The sequence below is a fragment of the Panthera tigris genome, chromosome B3 (genome assembly GCF_018350195.1).
Source record: "Panthera tigris isolate Pti1 chromosome B3, P.tigris_Pti1_mat1.1, whole genome shotgun sequence".
Taxonomy (NCBI): Eukaryota; Metazoa; Chordata; class Mammalia; order Carnivora; family Felidae; genus Panthera; species Panthera tigris.
Genome location: NC_056665.1, coordinates 86383788 through 86401130, shown reverse-complemented (window position 1 = coordinate 86401130; position 17343 = coordinate 86383788). Strand labels below are relative to the sequence as shown.

General features: G+C 36.0%; 1 long non-coding RNA gene across 1 annotated transcript; it reads right to left on the bottom strand.

The window, feature by feature from the left end:
* Positions 1–333: 333 nt before the first annotated feature.
* LOC107179580 lies at positions 334–15453 on the bottom strand. The gene is made up of 4 exons (XR_006218818.1): positions 15311–15453; positions 13969–14091; positions 9630–9757; positions 334–910 (listed from the first exon to the last, which is right to left on the bottom strand). It is a non-coding gene; the product is annotated as an uncharacterized LOC107179580 (long non-coding RNA).
* Positions 15454–17343: the final 1890 nt, after the last annotated feature.

The following is a 17343-nucleotide window of genomic DNA, read 5'->3' as shown; positions in this document are numbered from 1 at the left end:
GTCTTCCATAGCCTCCCAGACCAAGGGATTGGGGCAGTGAGAGATGGGATGGAGGCAAATTAATGGCTGGACAGAGCTAGACAGAGTGTGCTGGGGAAGGGCCAGGCGTGAAAAGATTTGGTGTCGTCATAGCAACCGGCTCAGCCCTGCTCCCCCTGAAGCCCATTCAGCTCTGAGCTGCCGGAACACGTTTTTAATTAAAGCGTATAAAAGTTGTTTTGTAAGGACTTCTCCTCATCCGATAGATTTCAAAATGGTTAATCAGGCTTCATCTCCTTTTGATGCTCACAAGAGCATGTGCTACTGCGCGCACAAAAACTGCCGCCGCCACCGCCGCCGGGTGAGTTATCTCTCAATCACAGCTAATACCAGGAAGGAGCAGGCCAGCTAGTTATTTAGATACACATACGCAGAATTCAGCGGAAAGCAGGGAGTCCATTTCTGTGACTGCGAGTGGAGACCTTAATTTGCTTTGCTCTAGATACTACGGAATTGAGCCTTCTGGATGGCTATTGTCTCTGGTTGATGTTCTCTTTAGCTTTCGAAAACAGCAAGATTTCTTCCCCCCTCCGGGCGATACAGTATTCAAAAGCCAAAATAAAACTTACAAATGTGTAAAGTAATATTTAATCTAGAAAGTTTGTTTGTACCACTCTTATGTAAAAATATGGCGACCATCCCCCCTACCCCAACCCCGGCTTTTGAGAAGAGAAGGGCTCTTGCTTCTAATCCTCCATAAATTAATAATATACAGCAACAGTTGTATTTTCTTCTTTAATAAAAGAGATGACTTAATAGAAACCAGTATCTTTTGTTGATTTACTAAACAACTTCTTAGCAGATGACTTAAACCTCCTCCAGACTTTTGCATCTCCCTTTCTCCTGTTGATGATCTTAGTTTCTAACTTCCCTGAAAAAGAAAAAGAGAAAAAGCCCATTTTACCTGTCATCCATTCCTTCATCTACCCTGTACCCCAACTCAACATGTCTATTTCTGTACCAGTATGTTCTCTTCTACTAGTCCAGGATGTCAAGGAGTCCTGAAGTTCTTGTCTCAGACCCTTCTCTTGTTTTTTTGTTTTTGTTTTTGTTTTTTACTGCTTTACTACCATCTCCACTGCTGATGTTTCCAATGGTTCCTTCTCCTCAGCTTCAAACATGTAATGGTTATCTCTATTTTCGTGGGAAAATTTGATTTCACAAAATTTTTCGGTTCATATTATCTTGCTCTTTTCACTGCCAAAATTTTCAAATGAGTGGTCTTCACCCACAGTATCTATTTCTCCATAGCCCTGCAATTTGATCTGTGGCCCCTTGTCTTGAAACAAACAAACAAACAAACAAACAAACAAACAAACACCCAAAAACCTTCTGCCCTGAAGAGCATCAGTGACACCTTGATTCAATGATGTTTTTACTTCATTCCCCCACACCCAGAGTCTCAAACAGTTCTGAATATTCTTAGCCATAGTGACCACGCTCCCACCAAGGACCTCCTGGCACTAGCCTTTCCTCACTCTCCACTTCCCCAGGACTGCTTCTCTATCTCTATAAATATCTTTGTGTCTGTTCCAGCTTCCACTGTAGTTTCCCAAGGCTAAGTCCATTGATCTAAGACACAAAAACAACCCCTAACATTTGGAAAATGGCTTGACGCTCCCAGCTAGGCTATGGTGTTTTTAGGAGTTGGCCTGGCATTCACAGGTAGGCCTAAGTATTCTCCTGTGAAACAAAAACTATTTTTACTAAACACCAACTTTAGACAAGGACACTCTAATGATAGGAGAGACAAAAAGACCACTTTGTAATTTTGTCCCAGTACAGATAAAAATAAAGTCACTGCAAACCACAAAGGTAGCAAACAATCCTCATGCTTGCTAATACTAGTAACTGTTGCTTCTTTACAAATGATAGCTTTAGCTTTGTTCTAGTCTTCCCTCTTTCTAAATAAGATTTCTTGAGATACCCAATGACAGAATTACCCTTACATCCTGACAGTAGCCAATTCAAAGTCGTACTTTCTTGAGTCTTCCCCCAAAATATCTATCATGAGCCCCAATCTTATAATAAGTTACTGAAATGCCATGCCATCCCCTATCGTGTGTGGTCTTGTTTGCAAACAAGTAATAAAGCCAATTTGTTCAATCATACTATGTTCCTGATGGTCTTTGGCTAGAGGACATTGATAGGCCCTTTGTTCCTTTGTCTTACGGCTTGTGCTATCATGTATGAAGCTAAAAGTCCATTCCTGTCCTCCAACAAAATCCCCATCTTATTTCTATACCTCTCTACAAGTATTCAATAAATTTAAATTAGAGAAACACATTTCTCCCTGTAACAAGGCATGCCTCCTGACTTCCATATTTTTCTCATTCTCTTTGCTACTAAGGCTTGAAAAGTCATAGTCATCACTGACTCATTATTGCCCTCTTATTGCCCGTCCACCTAAAATTAGTCTGCCGTATCAATACACCCACTATCCCAATCTTTCCTTCTTTGACATCCCAAAGGTCACAATTTTAGTCCATACTACTGTGCACTATCTGTTAAAATAGCCTCCAGAATCTTGTTGTCCAAGTCTTGTTTGTACACTATTCCTAGCCTAATATTTCTGAGCAATAGCTTTAAGTGAACAAAAATAAATCGTAACCTCTTGAAGCCAGAGCTTTCACAGAAGTAAAATTAGGAATTACATAAGAATAAATAGCATGATTTTCTCCCCTTAAAAAAGATAAATGTCATTGTTGCATACATGGAGTAGGGAAAGCAAGAATGCCTTGGATTACTATTTTAAAGACAGAGTGTGTGAGCGGGGGGAAGGGGCAAAGGGAGAGTGAGAGAGAGGAAAAGGGAGGGGGGGAGAGAGAGAGAGAGAGAGAGAGCGAGAGAGAGAGAAAGTGAATATTAAGCAGGCTCCACACTGAGTGGACCGTGTGAGGCTTGGTCCCACAACCCTGGGATCGTGACCTGAGACGAAATCAAGACTTGGGCACTCAACCAACCTAGCCACCCAGGTGCTTCTACAAGACTCTGTTTCATGTGTTGGGATCTATTTAAGAAATATCAAGAAAGTGAGGTACATTTAGAAGATTCTGGGTTAGAGAAGTACTGGACCACATCTTGCAAAGGACGGTTTAAATTGGGGATGTTTGGCTACGGAATAAAACATTTCTGTTACATTGGAGGGTACTATAATATTTCAAGCATATGTGAGAGAAATTAGAATTATTTGTGTGTGATTGTAGAGGGAAGAATTAGGGTCAGGAGGTTGAAATTCAAGAAGATAGATTACTGCTCAATATAACAAAATATTATTTTGAGAGAGAGAGAGAGAGGAGAGAGAGAAGGAGAGAGAGAGAGAATGTAGGCTCCACACTGCAAGTGTGGAACCTGATGCAGGGCTCGAACCCACAAACTGTGAGATCATAACCTGAGCCAAAACCAAGAGTTGGATATTTAAGTGGGTCACCCAGGCACCCCAAAGGATTTCTTTTAGTTGAGCTTTGCTTATGATATTCTCTCATTTATTTTCCCCTGGGCATTTAATTCTAGGTTGTTGATTTTTTACTTTCAGCACTTTGAAGTTTTATTTTTTAAATTTATTTCATTTTTTTCATTGTATTCTATTTTCTATTATTCTGAGAAGTTAACAATCTTATTGTTACTATTTTTTTAAATTTTTTTTTAACGTTTATTTATTTTTGAGACAGAGAGAGACAGAGCATGAACGGGGGAGGGTCAGAGAGAGAGGGAGACACAGAATCTGAAACAGGCTCCAGGCTCTGAGCAGTCAGCACAGAGCCTGACACGGGGCTTGAACTCACATACCGCGAGATCGTGACCTGAGCCGAAGTCGGACGCTTAACCGACTGAGCCACCCAGGCGCCCCTTATTGTTACTATTTTTATTTTTATTTATTTATTTTTTTTTTAATTTATTTTTTATTTTTTAAAAAAAATTTTTTTTTTAACGTTTATTTATTTTTGAGACAGAGAGAGACAGAGCATGAACGGGGGAGGGACAGAGAGAGAGGGAGACACAGAACTGGAAGCAGGCTCCAGGCTCTGAGCCATCAGCCCAGAGCCCGACGCGGGGCTCGAACTCACGGTCCGTGAGATCGTGACCTGAGCCGAAGTCGGACGCTCAACCGACTGAGCCACCCAGGCGCCCCTATTGTTACTATTTTTAAATTAATATGTCTTTTTATTCTTCTCTTATCAAAGTTTGATAATTCCAACATCTGGGTCATCTCTGGGTCTGATTCTATTGACTATTTTATCTTTTCACATGGTTCTCTTGGTGTCTTTTCCAATATGTCTTTTGTTTTTTTTTTCTTTTTTGTAAATTAAATGTCAAATATGATATATAAAAGAGCAACTTAAACTTAGGTACATGCCCAAAATGGGAATATCTCTTTTGTCAGGCCATTAGTGTGGGCATTGGAGTGAATTTAGTAAGCACTTGAGGTGACTTGGGTTTGTGATTGCTATAGTTATCTTTAGTGTACCACAGATTTAAAGTTTTTCCAGGGACGGGCTGGATTGCCACAACTTGTATTCAATGTGAGGCCTAGAGAGCTGGAAGTGTTTTTTTCTTTCTTTTTTTTTTTTTCTTTTCTTTTCTTTTCTTTCTTTCCTTTTTCCTTCCTTCCTTCCTTCCTTCCTCCCTCCCTCCCTCCCTTCCTTTTTTCTTTCTTTCTTTTCTCAGTTTCTCTGTTCCACCCTCAGATTTCAGCAGGCTATCAATGCCTGTAGCATAGACAGAGTCTATTTCTATATTTTTATTCCCCCCAGAAGTACATGGCTATTACCTGCTATTAGATGCAAGGCTCACAGTGGGTCAGGGAGGGTTACTCAGCTCTCCAGCTCCCATCTTGGTCTTAGGCAGGCCCCAGACATCTCCTCCAGTGGCAGGCAGCCTCCCATTCAGTGCAGGGTCTAGAGCACAGGCAAATTCCCCGTCCTTCCTCCAAATTCCATCTTGTATTGGTGACTATCTTAGGCGTATGTGAATTTGGGAAGATCACCTTGATATGGTTGAAGCTGTTCTATTTACAGTGTATCTTTACTCCTACGGAATAGCTTTCCCTAGGTCTGACCCCAAAGCTGAGTCTCTGCTCTTTGGTGAGAATTGCACTCCAATTTTTGTCTCCCCAGCATCATGGAACTGACAAAGTCTCTTCTTAGTTCTTTATCTTTTTAGTAAAGTATTTTGTCCAAGTTTTATAGTTATTCTCGGTGAGTGAATAATCAGATTTTAGCAACTCTGTTATAGTTGGAAGCAGAAGACTTTTCCTTATTATATTCTAAACCCTAGTCGCTGACCATCAAATCTTGGTAATTCTTGCATTCAAGCCTCACATTCAGTCTCTTACCCATATTTTAGGAACTGGCATATGTTTGAAGTCATGTTATGCTAGCATTAATTTTTCTGTATTTGGTTAATTAGTCAATAAAGATCATTTGATTATATATTGTAATTCTAGCAGAGTTGAGTATCTTGGCACTATTTATTATATTTGTTCTACTTAAAGGGCAGAAAACCACAGATTAACACCATCATGAAAAGCAAAACTTTACATTTAAAATACAGATCAGTGTATGGGATTCATATTGAATATTACACTATTTGGATTAGGTAATGTCTTTAGCAGAGGACTCTTATAGAGAAGGATAAATAAAATTTGTTTCAATTACTTTAGTGATTGAACAATATATAGAAAATATAGTGACACACAAATCTAGGTTAATTTTTAAAAACTTCCTTAAAAACAGGTTTTAAGCTGTGTTAAAGATAGCTGGAGTGATACAGTAAGTAAACTATGCTGATGAGAGTGAAGAGGTAGAATGTTCTAGAAGTGAAGCGCATTTTAAACTAAGATTGTTGCCAAATAGCAAGAAGATGGAAGATTAGGGAAGAAATGGAAGTGTGTTAGTATTAAACAGTTTTTGTAATGGCTACAGAAAGAGGAAAGATTTGAAAAGAAATACAATGAGTTTAAATTCAAAGCTAACTTATGTAGGATAGGTCAAAAGAAGGAAACTGGAGTTGAACGACCCTTTTAAGAAGGAAGTTGTAGCATGGTCACCATACCATAAGTGAGGTTGTCATGGAGGTAAAGTGGAGGGACTTGATTAATATTACAACTCTTGGCATCTTTCAGTGGAATATATGGAGGTGAAGATAGGGAAGAGTTTAAGAGAACAAATACAAGGAACCAAATACCATTTTGTTAAGTGCCATAAGACAGTTAAACTGAGGAAGTGACAAACTGTATTCTTGCAGACAATGATAGGAGAGAACTTCATGGCAGGGAGGATAAAAGATTTGAGTGCTATCTTTGTTTCACTGAATTTCAGGGGATGGACCTCCATTTGAGATTAATTTATTCATTAATTAATGAAATCAACACACTTATTGCACAATTACTAGTGGAAAGCATTGTAATAGATACTTCCAGAGCTATATTAGATGATTCTTGATCTTAAAGGATTTAGCGTGATAGGAGTGGTGAGATAAAATAGTTACTCAACTGTGGGAAAAAAAAGTAGAAAATGGTCATTTTGGTTTCTGGCATATAGTAGGTACTCAGTAAAGTTTTGCTGAATAAATGAATGGCATAGAGACACATAAAAAACTGAGATGGAGAATAAAAGTAATATTGGGGAGGCATCACAATCCCAGACTTCAAGCTATACTACAAAGCTGTAATCATCAAGACAGTATGGTACTGGCACAAGAACAGACACTCAGATCAATGGAACAGAATAGAGAACCCAGATATGGACCCACAAACGTATGACCAACTAATCTTTGACAAAGCAGGAAAGAATATCCAATGGAATAAAGACAGTCTCTTCAGCAAGTGGTGCTGGGAAAACTGGTCAGCGACATGCAGAAGAATGAACCTGGACAACTTTCTTACACCATACACAAAAACAAACTAAAATGGATGAAAGACCTAAATGTAAGTCAGGAAGCCATCAAAATCCTGGAGGAGAAAGCAGGCAAAAACCTCTTTGATCTTGGCTGCAGCAACTTCTTACTCAACACATCTCTGGAGGCAAGGGAAACAAAAGCAAAAATGAACTACTGGGACCTCATCAAAATAAAAAGCTTCTGCAAGCAAAGGAAACCATCAGCTAAACTAAAAGGCAACCGACAGAATGGGAGAAGGTATTTGCAAATGACATATCAGATAAAGGGTTAGTATCCAAAATCTATAAAGAACTTATCAAACTCAACACCCAAAAAACAAATAATTCAGTGAAGAAATGGGCCAAAGACATGAATAGACACATCTCCAAAGAAGACATCCAGATGGCCGACACATGAAAAAGTGCTCAACATCACTCATCATCAGGGAAATACAAATCAAAACCACAATGAGATACCACCTTACACCTGTCAGAATGGCTAACATGAACAACTCAGGCAGCAACAGATGTTGCCAAGGATGCGGAGAAAGAGGATCTCTTTTGCACTGCTGGTGGGAATGCAAACTGGTGGAGCCACTCTGGAAAACAGTATGGAGGTTCCTCAAAAAACTAAAAATAGAAGTACCCTACGAACCAGCAATTGCACTACTAGGCATTTATCCAAGGGATACAGGTGTGCTGTTTCAAAGGGACACATGCACCCCCATGTTTATAGCAGCACTATCAACAATAGCCAAAGTATGGAAAGAGCCCAAAAATGTCCATCGATGGATGAATGGATATATATATATACACACACACACACACACACACACACACACACACACACAGAATGGAGTATTACTCGGCAATCAAAAAGAATGAAATCTTGCCATTTGCAACTACGTGGATGGAACTGGAGGGTATTATGCTAAGTGAAATTAGTCAGAGAAAGACAAAAATCATATGACTTCACTCATATGAGGACTTTAAGAGACAAAACAGATGAACATAAGGGAAGGGAAACAAAAATAACATAAAAACAGGGAGGGGGACAAAACAGAAGAGACTCATAAATATGGAGAACAAACTGAGTGTTGCTGGAGGGGGTGTGGGAGGGGGGATGGGCTAAATGGGTAAGGGGCATTAAGGAATCTACTCCTGAAATCATTGTTGCACTATATGCTAACTAATTTGGATGTAAATTTTAAAAAATAAAAGAGAAAAAAAAGTATTATTGGGAAGATCAAAAAAGGAATTTATAGGGAATATGACAAGTGAGTAAGACCATAAATGTCAGACAGGATTTAGACATGAGATTGGAGGGAGGGGGCATTTCCAGGTGGGGGTGAACAGTGTCAGGAAATGGAAGCCAGACAGTTTAGGGTGTATACAGGGGAAGGTGAAGTTGAAGTATGAAAGAGGAGGGTACAGGAAGATAAAGCTGAGAAGGTGTCTGGAACAAAAGTCTGGAGGGCCTTGAATGCTCTAAGAAATTTGGAAGTGTATTCAGTAAGTAATACTTAGCATCAGAAAGATGCTAGTATAGTATAGATACTATATCTATATTACTATCTATATATACTATAGATATACTATACTATATCTATATATTATTATATATATATACACACTATATTATATATATATATACTATAATATATACTATTACTATAGTAATATAGTATACTATATTACTATCTATAATAGTATAGATACTAAACTATTTGGATCACGTGAGGATATATGGTTAGAGGTACAAAGAGAAATTATGAGCAAGATGGAAGAAGACAGGGAGGAAAGAGAAAGTTTCATCCAGGTATACTTGGCAACTGAGACTGTGAAGGTCCAGAATAGAAAGGGGGAAGAGAAGAATTGGGGATCAAAGACACTGACAATGAAAGGTGTAGCTCTGATCCTCTGTCAAGCGATAAGGCTCTTGCTGGAAGGTTCATGTTACTGAGCTTGTACAAATGGAATATGATTTATTCACTAACACACAGAAAAAAATCTATTACTAGCAACAGCACTTAATTGTGTTGTGCAATATGTAAATTCTTTATTAAATATATTCAGAGGCAGCAAGTAAGGAGAGTTAGAAGGCAGTTTCCTGGGAAAAGCAGTCTACACTCACTGTCTCCATTTCTATATGTTTCCTTCACTTCTAATTGTCTGCAATTTGGATTTTGTATCTTATTAGAGTAGAAATTGCTCTGGTTAAAATCACCATGCACTCCTTAATTACTAGTCCCAGTGGCACTTAACGCAAACACCATCTCCTCTGGGAAGCCTTCCTTAATCTCATCAGCAAGGCAAGATGCCTTCTCACCTGTTTTGCTAAAGTATTCTGAGCCTGCCTCTATTATGGTATCTCCCACACTGTATTATAGTCATTTACTGCTACATCATTCCCTCTGGAATTTGTGATTTCCAGTCAACTTCGTATCCTTAGCACTTGGGATGGTGTTGTCTGGATTACTGATAAATACAAACAATAAAACCCTCTCTAGTATCTCTTTCAATCCTCTCATTAGGATATACTTTTAGAAGAATACTGAAGACTTCCAAATATAACTGGCATAGAAACATTTCTTCTTAGAACATTACTTCCGCCTTCACTTGTACTGTAACTTATCTGTTGTCATTAAATGATTAATATATTAATAAGGCTTAGAGGTTTTACAATTGATTCTCTTATCCCCTAACCCTCACCTGTGGCTACAGTCTGTTATCCATACTTCTTGTGGCTCTGTCATATTGTGCTTTCTTTAGGTAAGTAGTATTTTGAATTAAATACTTGTGTCTTCTATGTTCCATATGTTCTAGTTAGTGTTGGAGTTCTGAAGGTTAATAAAAATTAATAAAAATAAATAATTTCCATGGAATTTATGGTATTTTTAAATTATTTCTAAGTTCATCTAACAAAGTCTTGTCTAGTAATACAGTTCATGGTCAGTAAGGATGCTTCAATTTGTATTTTATTTTATTTTATTCTAGAGAGAGAGAAGACCGCACAAGAGGGCGAGAAGGTCAGAGGAAGAGAGAATCATAAGCAGGCTACATGCTCAATGTGGGGCCTGACTTGTGGCACGACTCTAGGATCATGACCTGAGCTGAAGTCAAGAGTTGGAAGCTCAACCCACTGAGTCTGTGTATGTGTCCATTTTAAAATTGTGTTCTTTTAATAAATAAAAATCTAAGTTTATATTCAAATTTAGTTTGTGATTTTTCCTTAGTGTAACATAAGTCAATGAAGGAAAATCATTTGGATAATTACAAGTTTGTTGGTAGATGTTATTAAATGAAAGAAACTAAGCCTTCACACACACAGTATTTTTTAAATGTCAACTTAAATATTGTTTTTTGGAAATAGTTTCCTTGATGTTTATAAATACGTAGTCTGTTATGATGAGGGTAGCTGCAATGAAGGCTTTGCTTTTGCTTTTATGTTGGAAAATTGGGCCATCTATGGACTGAGATGCAGTGAAAGCATTACAAAGATTTTGCAAACAGACTGAAGGAAATCAGAGGTCTTGAAAATTGGTCTTTCAAATATACCTCATCATCATTCTTAATGTAAACCTTTCTTCTAATTGTTTTTAACTTCTAATCAAGTAGAAACTATGCCTACATGACAATGCCAGTAAGAGAATCTTAGAGAGGATTTTTAGGAAATAAATCTTTTAGGGAATAAAATATTCTTTAAAATTCACCATTTGCTAAAACAACGTATGTGAGTATAAACTGGCTGTACGTTTAATTTTAAAGATCAGAATTAACATGTTGCATAAAATCACTTATCCTTAAAAGCAAAGCACAACTGTTTGCCACAATTATTTTAATACACTTCTCTACTGAGATAAATTTTAAACTCAGGAAAGCAAGATTTGGAACGAGAAGAGTTAAAAAACACGAAGCAACAGTAACCCCATTTAGATAAGGGATAGATGGGTGGAGCAGGGGAACAATACACTAAAGTGCTTTTCTTTCACAGATCTTGGTTCAAATTAAGGTTAAATTCCAAAGGAGGATGTGTTTTCCCCATATGGAGTCTTAAAGGACATGCCTTTGTTTCCAACTTCCCAGAGAAGATATATGTTAACACAAACAAAGTATTTCATAATAAATTTAACTTTTATAGAGTGACTAATGCCCTGTGAAGATAAGGTAGACTCTCAGTCACCTGTGTTTAATCCAGGCTGAAGAAATTATGCCAAGGGCACACTGACAAAAACTTGATTCCTTTGGAGAGGATGGCAGTAACTTGGTGGGGAGCAGAAAGGGTCTTGATTTTTAAAAGTCTCATTGGAATGACTCTCCCTTCCTCACTGTGAACACAGTTTAGCATTTATGTACTTTGGAAGGACAAAGAAGTGAGGTAAGCCTGCCAAAATCTGAACCTGTGTTTCTGGGAACCTGTTAGTAGGTCAACTGTTACAAATAGAAGAGAAACTGCAAAGGAGCGGTGGGTGCTAGAAACTTGGCAGTTGGACTACATATAGCTTTATTAAAGCCTGCGTACTGTTCCTTCCAGATCTCAAGGGAGGCGCTGTGAAGTTTAAACTGCCACAACGGATCACTATTATTCAATCAAATCAAGCTTTGATGGGGAGTGGGGGTGGGAGGCAGATCAGCATAGAAAGAAACAACTCTTTCCTACTAGAAATATTTACAGTTAAAAGAAAATGATATCTTTAAAAATGTACTTGTTAATAATAATTTATTAATCCATCTCTTCCTGTTAAGAAAGACAAATTCATTACGTAAATATTTTTCTTTCCTTTTCCCTCTCTTTTATCTTGATATTATTCTTTATTAACTAGTTGCTTAATTCTTAAATCCTTATTCTTACAAAATGTCTCTGAATTTGTGACTAGGTAATTTACCCATTGACCCCATATAGCCCTCTTCCATGTGCAAATTCTATTGACTTCAACTGAAGATGTAAACATTGGTCCTGAGGCATGTGAAGGGATTCCTTTTTGGGAAAGGGAAACAAAAATGTATTCGCATCAATCATATCAGACATATCTAACTACACAGGACATGAGGTTTAATTTATTTTTTATATTTATGAATTCATCATTGATGAAAGGCTTATGAAATCTATTTAACATTTAAATAAAACAGGATAGCATTCTCCCTTCTTCCTCCACTCAGTGAAAAAGGAGACACGGACATAGAAAGAACTTGATTTTAAGTTGCTTTATGATAAGTTTTGAAACATATCTTTACCTTATCGATCTTCAGGTCACTAATACTGATTTTAGGCAAAATTGATTTTCATCATTTATTCCAATCTACTTATTTCTTGCCCAATTTCCTTCTTGTGTTCTGAATTTAAAACAAAAAACCACAAAATATGTAATATAACCCCCCCCCCCCCCAGCACTTCTTTTCTCTTTTTGTGTTAGCCAGTGGCTAGGAGAAGAAAACTTTTCTGACCCTACACTGCTAGACAAGGGTAATGGAATGAGATTTCTCTTCTCAGGATATGTAACCTCAAGTCCAATTTCAGAAATCAATTAACTATTCAGAGAGGAACACCACAAGGGGGCAGGTGAATCCAGGGTAGGTCCTAGGTGAGAGGGTCTTAGTATTGGGAATTCTGGTCAAAGGAGGGGAAAAATGAAATGAAAATTAGAAACAACTCTAAAAATAATATTTCTTCATGAACATAAGCATTTAGATCTGGACCATCCAAGTGAAATCTTATTTAGAATATATCCAAAGACATTAATTACAATATACCAAGGAAATAAATGAAAGAGATCAAATCAGTGTAGTAATACACTGAAAGTGATTCCTGTATTTACAAAGGTCAACAGCATGGTTTTACAAGAAAAGAAAGACAGTAGCTGAGAAGAAACCCAAAATTTACTATAGAGCAATTAGAGTATGCATCGAAAATAAATTTCAACTAGATAGATGAAGTATCAAATAATTAAAGAGATATATGAGAAGTTAATTTTGCTTCAAAGAGATTTTAATAACCAACAATTTTATAACAGAACATAAAATTTGAATAATAGAGCTATAACATTTTTTCCCCCTACACAAAAACTGAGAAATTAATTTCAGGCACTTTAGGAAAGATAAATGCTGCTTAAAAAGATTATTTAAAGAGTGTGCTTTGACTTTCATTGGAAATTAAACTTAGTCTACCAATAGGAGGCAAAAATGAATATTAAAACATTAGTTCTTCTAAACAAATATTTTAAAATTGACACCAGACATCCTCTGTGAGAATATCAGAGACAGCATCTTCAATGGCCAACATATATACATACCTACTATGCAAAGTAGCCAGGACTAATTCTATTTGGTAAAGCTGGAAATTATCACTGGCCTCCCTTTTATACCTCACTAAGGAAATGCAGTTCATTATTTGATGTGGGTAGATAATATGTTATTTATCTTTTACCGATTAACAAAATGAAATGCAGAGACAATTATAGAATAATATGTAGTATAATATAGCATAGTATAATATGTAGCATGATGGCATAGCACAATATATAATAAAATATCTAAGTTTTGTCTCTTACTACTAGTTTTTATTTAGTTTCTAATACTAAGTAGAATCTTTAAAATGAGCATTTAAGTGTCTTATTTATGATCAGATTAACTTCTTATTTAGGACTCTGCAACAGTTTTCTATAGTAATAATGTAAAGGTCACTTCTAGTATAGATCTATTGATTGAGGAGGTCATCTTCTAATAGATTTTAGGGCAAGCTAGGTTTTAGAACTTGGGGCACCAAGTTGAGTAATCTTTCTGTTATACTATGATGTATTTTGGTTTCATTATACCACAGGATTTAGTATTATAGAACAGTAATCAGACATTTAAGCCTATTTTTAAAGCAAAGCTCTGAACTCAAATGTAAGTGCTCATTTTTCTATCACCTTAACAAAGTCTATTTTTCTCAAATTCACTCATTCTTCTCTTAGTGTGTATATGTGTATATAAATACACACACATACATAAAATATACTCATGCACATAAACTCATACACACATACGTGTATATATATATATATATACATACATGATGCAATCCATCGGTGGAATTTTAGGTTAGTTTTTCTCCTCTTTTCAGTCTGTTATTTAGCTTTCTCTTCCTTGTCTTTCTTTATTCCAAGTAATCCAGAGTCCTCATAGGCTTTGTCACCTAAAGGACATGGAGACAGCTTCTGCAATGCTTGAAATAATAATGCTTTGATTTGTCAATGTGAAAAGTTGGATGGCTTTTAAAAGCTGACCAGTCCAGGGCTATTTGCACATAGTAGACATTCGATAAATATTTGTTGATTTGATTTATTCTAGGGTAAAGAACTGGGTAACAACCCTTTTTTCCTTCACTCATGTACAATGGTTAAGCCTGTGTACAAATGCATTTATGAGTAAATATTAATGGTCATGGTCATTAAAGATGTTTTAGAGAGAGAAAAAAAATCTAGGTCTTTAGGCTTTAAGAAATAGCAGTGATTGGGGGTATGTGTAATAGAATACTCTAAGTAGTTATCAAAAAATAGATGACAGAAACAATAAAATGGGGTCCAACTAAAGAACATTCTGATAAATTATCTGGAAACAAAGTGGATTACCCTATAGTGTTTGAATCAATCACATGTTGAGGGTCTAAATTTTTTATTCCACATACTAAGGCAATGGGCATTTTAATGAAAACTTCGGGATAATATTTTGGTTATAAAATTTAGTGAGCACATACAAGCCACATAATACTTCATTTGGTATGTTCTTCCTTGTGATAGTCACAAAAGTGTTTATGTATGTTGTATTGACAGTTGAGAGGCCTTGAACATACAAAATGAATATTACTCCTATATTTTGAGTAATGTATAACTTTTAAAGAGTTAAACTCTATACTCCCATCATTTAGAAGAGCATAATTGATTTATTTCCTTTTCTGGTCACTAACAGTAAAAACTGTTTCTGGGCTTACAACATGTTAAATTTTGGCTCAACGCAAATTTACAACAGCAAGGTTTATGATAAAATCTGTCAAAACATTAACCATGATGGCACAACTTTCAGCTTTTAACAGACAGATAGGAAAGCGGGAACTTAAGAGTGGATACACATTCGTATTTGAAAATGCTTGTTTAGGTCACATTAAAAAAGTTATTCAATTCCGTTGTTCTCATTTTACCCAAATGTGAAAGTTCCATACGATGACTATGTGTTTTAATTAACTGGCTTCAAAGAGATGGGAGATCCTCGGATTAAAGACACAATTCTAAGTAAAAAATTACTAGCTAAAAGAACTTCAGATGTTCAAGACAAAACCTAAAAATTTACAGCATTTTCTGTTTCTTGTCTGATGAATTTCAAGAAAAGTTAACTCTTAAACATAGGTAAAGTCTAACCTTTTTGCTTTAAGACAAAGATGATTCATTTAGCCATGTGCCAGCATTTGAGCACTATTCATGAAGATAATTTTAATTTTTCAACATGGTAAACAATGTTGGCAGTTTTGGTTTACTGTTGCTTGATGAGTAAAGGGCTGTAGTTCCTAGAAAATTACAAACAAAATACTGTTATTGAAAGTGAATCACTCTGCTGGCAACCAGAGTAACTAAGATAGGTAACTTTGTGTGTGAGGTACATACTATAAGCAATTTCAGAGGACATACTTTCTTGAAAATGTAATTTGGTTAGACAGCCAGGGTGAATTTATGAGAAAAAACTTCTTTAAGGAACTTAAAGATTTTCAGTGTGTTAATGTCATTCATAGTCATACAAGTAAATGTAGTGAATATTCTACGCTTGAGTGTTTCAAAAAGGCTTTGATATAACTGACCTATTTATTGGAAAATGATATGTATTTTTTAAGCTTTAGGATCTTCATTAAACAAGTTACATAATGAAAACTGGTGGAGAAGAGAGAGAAAATTAGTTGCTAGATATTAATTTTTGAAGCTGCCACTTGATGGGAAATGTTCATGCACAATTTATTTGTTCTCACATATCTTAAAATATGGCTTAGAACTAAAAGAATAATACGTAACTAGAAAGTAAAATAACAAGAAAATTTATCAAAATAATCAGAATTTAGGAAATTTTACTTTTTGGAAATGAAGAATCAATGAATTTGAAATCATGATTTAAAGTACATCACAGCAATATCAAAAGACATCCAAACACACATTGGTTTATACATTGCTTGCATTCTCTCTCTTTGATTTTTGATACCCTTGATTCCAGAAAGCAATTTAGTTATTAGCGTTGTTCAATAAAGAGTTAAATGGCCTATTTTGGGGTCTGGAAATTTTGTTTAAACTTTCCAAGACAATGGAACCATGTCTTCACTTTATCATAGAGTGAGATTTCAACTTTACAGGGACCAACATTTGACAGTTAGACAAGAAATTCTGCTTAAAAAACCAAACCTAATCAAAATCAAACAAACAACACAAAAGACCGAAACTCTTCACTTTAAACTTATTATGGTTAAAAGTTAAAGTCTTCAGATGAGCACGTTTCACCTGATAATATGCCAAGTGCTAAATAATTTGACATGCTAATGTATTTTAACACCACTGTTTTGGGAAATGACACTCAAATCTTCATCTTTTATTAAAAGACACATCACACAAATGTTTATAAAACAATACAGTTGGAAGATTTAGTTTTTGTCATTAACAAGAATGACTATTTACCAAGTATTTTACCTGTGCAGAGAAATATGGACAATCTCTGACCTGGAGAAGCTGCATTGTAATGGGAGATAGTACAGGAATACTATACAGGAATACTAATAACTGCCCTAATACAGATGAAGACAGAGCTATGAGGCATATAGAAGAGAGATTAACTGTGGCTTGGTGGTGAGGTTAGGGTGGGGAATTAGGGAAAGCTTCATGTCGGGGGTGGCGCATAAGTATTCTTGAAGGATGAATTGGATTTAAACACACTAAGGTGGATTTGACTGAGTAGAGGCTTAAAAATGGTAAATGAATTCAATAATGAAAATATAGGGTAGGAACTGAAATGGAGAGTAGGCTTGGAGCACAGGTCAAAGGTATTAGTATGAAAGAAAGTCAATTCTATTAATTTTCTTGCCATCCATATGAAAACAAAATAATGTGCCTGAGTTTCCAGGTATGATTTGGTCAATTGGTTGTTTTTTTTTTAAATCTAATATGGAACCAGAAAACTTTCCTAAAAAATCTAAAAAACAAACAACCCAAACAAAACAGTACATATACGGTTCATTCTTTGATTCTTGAAATAATAAAACCACTGTTTGTCTTACCGCAACTGAAAGACAATAATATCTGCAACATTTAAAATTTCAGTCTGCGATATAGCTGTACTTCCTGAACAGCTGTTGCATTTTTTATAAACACAGAAATGAAATGATTATTTTGATATGACTGAAGTTTTAATTGAAACTGCT